We start from the raw sequence: 7959 nt of genomic DNA on the forward strand, positions 1-7959 counted from the left end.
CCATTTATCTCCCTGACGTAGTCTTTGAGTTATCAAAGATTGCACCCAACAGATAAGCATTCATTAAAAAGGATACAGACTTTGAGCATGATTGGCAGAAGAGTCCCAGAGTTGCTGATTCAAGAATTAGCAAACTTTACCTTGGAGTAAGAATTAGGGAATCTGGAATGATTCAATTTGGAGGAGAGAATAGTTCACAAAGGTATAATATCAACTCTACCCATTTTCACTGAAGACAGACACAGAGAATAGGTTTAAACAAAGGCCTAAAGGTCTTACATGGGCTGAAATTTAAAAAGTTTTGTTGATTAGAATTTTGGATTTACTAATAGAATTATGGAATCTCTTCCTACAGATATTTTTAAAAGTAGGACTTGTAACTGTAATTGAAGTAAGACCCTTTAAAAGTTGGAGATATAAATTGAGGGGCTATGTATATAAGCTAAAGCATTGCTTCTGATTTTGTTTAAAAACAAAAAGATAATTTTGTGTTTGAAGTATAGCAAAAACAAAAAGCAAAATACATGCTATTCTGGAATTTTGCTAATATTATCTGAGATTCATTCAATCAATAAATGTTTTTATCTAAAACTTTTCTAGGTGCCAGGCTTAATAGGATTGAACCAAGATTAAAAATCACTGCTAAAGAGAAAAATTTAAAAAGAAACAAATAAAGGATGTACATATATGGGGGCAAGGGCAAGTATGAAGATCAGGGCAAGGGCAGGTGTGCAGATGTGTACAAGTTTAGACAGCGTGGCTAATGAAGGCATCATTGATAAAGAAAAATTTAAGTAAAGCCTGAAAGTTAAGGGAGGAAGCTATGGGTATCTTGGGGGGAGGAGCATTCAAGGCAGAGAAATTAGCAGGTGCAAAGGCCCTGAGGCAGGTTAAGCTGGTCACTGTGGAAGAGGGAAGAGAATGAGTAGAAGAGTAGTAGAAGTTTGGAGATAGTAAGGGCAGATCATGTAGAACCTTCAATGTCATTGGAAGGGCTTTGATTCTGGTTTTTATTCAGAGATGGGAGGCAATGGATTTTAAGCAAAAGTGTGGCCCTGGAGCACTCTAGATTGTCCTGGGAAGAGACTATAAGGCCAGCAGCTGAAGTAGGAAACCCATTTAGACAATGTGATAGTTAATTTTCTGTCACCTTGACAGGATTAAGGAACACCTAGATAGCTGACAGCATTATTTCTTTGTGTGTCTGTGAGGGTGTTTCTGGAAGAGATTTGCATGTAAGTCAGTGAACTGAGTGGGGAACATCTGTCCTCAATGTAGATGGGCACCATTAAATGGCTGGGCCTCAATAGAACAAAAAATAGAGAAAGGAAAACGCTCTCACTCTCTCTTGGAGATGTGACACCCTCTCTTGCTTTTGGACATCAAAAGTCCGGATTCTCTCACTGTCGAAGTTCAGTACTTCCACTAGGGTCCCCCATTCCTACCCCAGGCTCTCAGGCCTTTGCCCTTGGACTGAGGGTTATAACATGGGCTTCCCTTGTTCTGAAGCCTTTGGACTTGGACTGAGACATGCTATCAGCTTCCTGGATACTCCAGCTGGAAGATACCCTATTGTGGGACTTCTCAGCTTCCATAATACATGAGTCAATTCCCCTAACAAATCCTCTCTCATATGTCTATATATGTATCCCGTTGTTTCTGTCTTAGAACCCTGACTAATAGAGAAGAGTATTGCAGTAACCCAGGTGAGAAATGGCGGTGATTTGGACTAGAGTGTTAGAAATATATTGAGCACTGGTTGGATTCTGGATAGTTTTTAAAGAAGGAGTCAGAGAATTTCCTGATGGATTGAATATGGATGTAAAAAGAGGAGTTGAGGGAAACTCCAAGAATTTTTACCCTAGCAAGTGAAAGAATGGGATTGAAATGGAATAAAATGGGGGATTTTGTGAGAAGGGAGGCTTGGGATGTACATAGCAGAAGCTTGCTTTGGACAGGTGAAGTCTGAGATGCAGCTTGATGTAGATGCCTCTATTACATGACAAAGCTTTAAGAGAACAACATATTATCTAACTCAACTACTCGCTTTCCCTACCACCCACTTTATACAACCTCCCATTGACCTATTGCTATAAAAACAAAAATCTCTTATATTCAACATTTTAAAATTCACGTGATGATTCTACTTTGGCTTAATTTTGCTCTTTAGTTTTGTTTTGTCTATTAAAATGAAATATACATCAAAATGCCTGGCACATGGTAGGCGTTGAATAAATATTTGTTGGATGATTGAATGGTAGTGGGGAAGCCACAGGGCAATTACCCTTTTCCTGAAAAGACCACACAGAAATGGAAGTAGAGCAAGGCAATGTTGTTAGAGTCTAAATAAGTACCACTATATGTCTCTGCATTTTCAGAAAACCAATGAGAGATGAGAAATCCAGAAATGCTTTTTTGCTATAGACCCCAAAGACTTGGACAAAAGCCTTTAAACAACATATTCCATTAAAGAAAGAATATCTGAAGAGAAAAGTAGTATGTTTTCTTCTTTCCTAATATCAGCCTTGCAACTCAAACCAAGCATGAAGAATTGGCAGGTTATTTTTATTATTATTATTTTGTGTGTGTGTGTGTGTAACTTTTTTTTTTTTTAATAAAGCCTTCCTACAATGAAAGATTAAGAACTCAACAGTGTTCCCAGCTAACAAAAGAGTGGTTTGCAGCATAATGAGCAAATATATTAATTTGGAGGCTATGCAGTGGTAAATTGATTCATGGGTAAAATACAATGTGGTCTTTGGGAAGAGGATTCGTGTGCAGGAGAAAGACACTGGATGAGATTTGTAATCTCAGCATAAGGACCCTTCAGAACACCCTTCTGGAAAAAGAGGCAGAGTCTCACACAGAAGCCCTCAGAATAGAGGTAGAATGTGCTATGGCTGGATACAAATACTTAAGAAGGGGAGAGCTTTCACTTTTCAAAGAAGGGAAAGTCCATTTCTGACTATGAGAGGAATGTTAAGATTTGGTGGGGATGACAGCAAAGGTCACTGAGGAAAAGATTCTAATTTCTTCAAACATATTCTGAAATTGTCAGTTGTGTCCTTCAAGAAGCAAGTGCTGAGGTTGAATGGAGTATGCATGGCTAATTGGGGCCGGGGAGTGGAAGAGATGTGTCTGTGAAAGGTAATGGAGGGAAGAAGGAGAATTGCACAGGGAAAGCTTGCAGACTGAATTGTGGTCTGACCTCTGCAAAAGAAAGGAGCCTAGGGAAGCAGAATTCATCAGGAAGTGCTGCAGAACATGACCACTATCCAACAAAGTCTTGGCTGACTCAACAGGGAGCTCTGGAGCAGAGATAATTGGTTAGAGGAGTCCTTACTGGGCAGAAGTGACCATGCCTTAGTACCCTGCCATACTTAGTCATTGGCTGACGATTTCCCAGGAAGGCAGTGGCATCAGCTGATATATATATATGTATATATATGATGGAATACCCTCCTCAGTTGTATATGTATATACCATATATGTGATATGTGTGTGTATGTGTGCGTGTGTGTGTGTGTGTGTGTGTGTGTGTGTGTATCTCAGTTTCTTTATCCACTCATTGATTGATGGGCATTAGGATTGGTTTCATAATTACGTAACTGCAAATTGTGCTGCTACAAACATGCATGAATATACAAGTATCTTTTTCATATAATGACATCATTTCCTCTGGTAGATACCCAGTAGTGGGATGGCTAAATCAAATGGTAGTTCTACTTTTAGTTCTTTAAGGAATCTCCACACTGCTTTCCATAAAGGCTGTACTAGTTTACATTCCCCCACCACCAGCAACACCACAGTGTATAAGTGTTCCCTGATCACCACATCCATGCCAACATCTACTGTTTTTTGATTTTTTAATTATGGCCATTCTTACAGGAGTAAGGTGGTTATCACATTGTGGTTTTGACTTGCATTTTCCTGATCATTAGTGATGTTGAGTATTTTTTCATGTTTGTTGGCCATTTGTATATCTTCCTTTGAGGATTGTCTATTCATGTCCTTAGCCCACTTTTTGATGGGATTTTTTTTTTTCTTACTGATCTGTTTGAGTTCGTTGTAGATTCTGGATATTAGTCCTTTATCAGATGTATAGATTGTGAAGATTTTCTCCCACTCTGTGGATTATCTGTTTACTCTGCTGTTTTTTTGTTTGTTTGTTTGTTTACCATGCAAAAGCTTCTTAGCTTAATTAAGTCCCAGCTATTTATCTTTGTTTTTATTGCATTTACTTTTGGGTTCTTGGTCATGAAATCCTTGCTAAGCCAATGTCAAGAAAGGTTTTTCCAATATTATCTTCTAGAATTTTTATAGTTTCAGGTCTTAGATTTAAGTCCTTAATCCATCTTGAGTTGATTTTTGTATAAGGTGAGAGATAAGGATCCAGTTTCATTCTCCTGCATGTGGCTAGCCAATTATCTCAGCACCATTTGTTGAAAAGGGTGTCCTTTCTCCACTTTATATTTTTGTTTGCTTTGTCGAAGATCAGTTGACTGTAAGTATGTGGATTTAATTCTGGGTTCTCTATTTTGTTTTATTGTCTATGTGCCTGTTTTCATACCAGTACCGCTGTTTTGGTGACTGTGGCCTTATAGTATAGTTTGAAGTCAGGTAGTGTGATGCCTCCAGATTTGTTCTTTTGGCTCAGTCTTGCTTTGGCTATGTGGGCTCTTTTTTGGTTCCATATGAATATTGGAATTGTTTTTTCTAATTCTGTGAAGAATGATGCTGGTATTTGAGGGGAATTGCATTGAATTTGTAGATTGCTTTTGGCAGTATGGTCATTTTCACAATATTGATTCTACCTATCCATGAGGATAGGATGTGTTTCCATTTGTTTGTGTTATCTATGATTTCTTTTCACAGTGTTTTATAGTTTTCCTTGTAGTGGTCTTTCACCTCCTTGGTTAGGTATTTTCCTAAGCATTTTACTTTTCACAGCTATTGTAAAAGGGGTTGAGTTCTTGATTTGATTCTCTGCTTGGTCACTGTTGGTGTATAGAAGAGCTACTGATTTGTGTACATTAATCTTGTATCCGGAAACTTTGCTGAATTCTTTTATCAGTTATAGGAGTATTCTGGAGGAGTCTTTAGGGTTTTCGAGGAAAACAATCATATGGTCAGGAAACAGTGAAAGTTTGACTTCCTCTTTACTAATTTGGATGCCTTTTATTTCTTTCTCTTGTCTGATTGCTGGCTAGGACTTCCAGTACTGTGTTGTAGAGGAGTGAAGAGAGTGGGCATCCTTGTCTTGTTCCAGTTCTCAAAGGGAATGCCTTCAGCTTTCCGCATTCAGTATCCTTTTGGCTGTGGGTTTGTCATAGATGGCGTTTATTACATTGAGGTATGTCACTTATATGCCTATTTTTCTGAGAGTTTTAATCACAAAGGGATGCTGGATTTTGTCAAATGCTTTTTCTGCATCTATTGAGATGATCATGTTATTTTTGTTTTTAATTCTGTTTATGTGGTGTATCATACTTACTGACTTGTGTATGTTAAACCATCCCTACATCCCTGGTATGAAACTCACTTGATCATGGCAGATTATCTTTTTGATATGATGTTGGATTCAGTTAGCTAGTATTTTGTTATAGATTTTAGTGTCTGTGTTCATAATCAGGGATGTCAGTCTATAGTTTTCTTTTTTGGTTATGTCCTTTTCTGGTTTTGGTATTAGCGTGATGTTGGCTTCATAGAATGAATTGGAGAGGGTTCCCTTTTTATCTTGTGGTATAGTGACAGAAGAATTGGTACCAATTTTTCTTTGAATGTCTGGTAGAATTCTGCTGTGAATCTGTCTGGTACTGGATTTTGTTGTTGTTGTTATTGGTAATTTTTAAATTACCATTTAAATCTCACTGCTTGTTATTAATCTGTTCAGGGTATCTAATTCTTCCTGATTTAGGCTAGGAAGGCTATATTTTCCAGGAATTTATCCATCATTTCTAGGTTTTCTAGTTTATTTGTGTAAAGATGTTCATAGTAGCCTTGAATAATCTTTTGTATTTCAGAGGTATCAGTGGTAATATCTCCTGTTTCATTTCTTAGTGAGGTTATTTGGGATTTTCTCTCTTCTTTTCTTGGTTAATCTTGCTAATGGTCTATCAATTTTATTTATCTTTTCAAAGAATCACCTTTTTAAAAAATTTATCCTCTTGTTTGTTTGTTTGTTTGTTTTAGTATCATTTAGTTCTGCTCAGATCTTGGTTATGTCATTTCTTCTGCTAGGTTTGGGTTTGGATTGTTATTTTTTCTCTAGTTCCTTGAGGTGACCTTAGAATGTCAGTTTGTGCTCTTTCAGTCTTTTTGATATAGGCATTTAGGGCTATGAAATTTCCTCTTAACACTGTCTTTGCTGTATCCCAGAGGTTTTGATAGGTTGTGTCATTGTCGTTTAGTTTGAAGCATTTTTAAATTTCCATCTTGACTTCATTTTTGAACCAATGCTCATTTAGGAGCAAGTTATTTAATTTCCATGTATTTGCATGGTTTTGAAGGTTCTTTTTGGAGTTGATTTCATTTTATTTCACTGTGGTCTGAGAGAGTGCTTGATATAATTTCAAGTTTCTTAAATTTATTGAGGCTCATTTTATGGTCTATTTCATGCTCTGTTTTGGAGAAAGTTCCATGTGCTGTTGAATAGAATTTATTTCTGCAGTTGTCAGATGAAATTTTCTGTATTTGTTAAGTCCATTTGTTCCAAGGTATAGTTTAAATCCATTGTTTCTTTGTTGATTTTCTGTCTTGATGACTTGTCTAGTGCTATCAGTGGAGTATTGAAGTCCCCCACTATTACTGTGTTGCTGTCTATCTCATTTCTTAGGTCTAGTAGTAATTGTTTTTAAAAATTTGGGCGCTAACAGTATTAGGTGCATATATGTTTAGGATTGTGATATTTTGGCTGTTGGACAAAGTCTTTTACCATTATGTAATTTCCCTCTTTGTCTCTTTTAACTGCTGCTTTAAAGTTTGTTTTATCTGATATAAGAATAGCTACCCCTGCTCGTTTTTGGTGTCCATTTGCAAGAAATACCTTTTTTCATCCCTTTACTTTAAGGTGATGTGAACCCTTATGTGTTAGGTGAGTCTCCTGAAGGCAGCAGATAGTTGGTTGGTGAGTTGTTATCCATTCTGCAGTTCTGTATCTTTTAAGTAAAGCATTTAGGCAATTTACATTTAATGTTAGTATTGAGATGTGGGGTACCATTCCATTCATTTTGCTATTTGTTGCCTGTGTACCATGTTTTTTTGTTTTTGTTTTGGCTTTTTAACTTGTATTTTTGTTTTATAGGTCCTGTGTGATTTACGCTTTAAAGAGGTTCTGTTTTGATGTATTTCCAGGATGTATTTCAAGATGTGGAGCTCCTTTTAGTAGTTCTTATAGCAGTGGCTTGTTAGTGGCAAATTCCCTAAGCATTTGTTTGTTTGAAAAAGGCTTTTTTTTTTCCTTCCTGTATGATGATGCTGAGTTTCACTGGATACAAAATTCTTGGCTGATAATTGTTGTGTTTAAGGAGGCTGAAGATAGGGCCCCATTCCCTTCTGGCTTATAGGGTTTCTGCTGAGAAAACTGCTGTTAATCTGATAGGTTTTCCTTTATAGGTTACCTGGTGCCTTTGTCTCACAGCTCTTAAGATTCTTGCCTTCATCTTAATTTTAGGTATAACCTGATGACAATGAACCTTGGTGATGATCTTTTTGCAATGAATTTTCCAGGTGTTCTTTGTGCTGCTTGTATTTGGATGTCTGGGTATCTTTCAAGGCTGGGGAAGTTTTCATCAATTATTTCCCCAAATGTGTTTTCCAAACTTTCAGATTTCTCTTCTTCCTCAGGAATACCAATTAATCTTAGGTTTGGTCATTTAACATTAATCCCAGACTCCTTGGACACTTTGTTTATATTTCCTTATTCTTTCTTGTTTGTCTTTGTTGGATTGGGCTAATTCG

This window comes from Cebus imitator, unplaced genomic scaffold (genome assembly GCF_001604975.1).
Source record: "Cebus imitator isolate Cc_AM_T3 unplaced genomic scaffold, Cebus_imitator-1.0 Scaffold37, whole genome shotgun sequence".
Taxonomy (NCBI): domain Eukaryota; kingdom Metazoa; phylum Chordata; class Mammalia; order Primates; family Cebidae; genus Cebus; species Cebus imitator.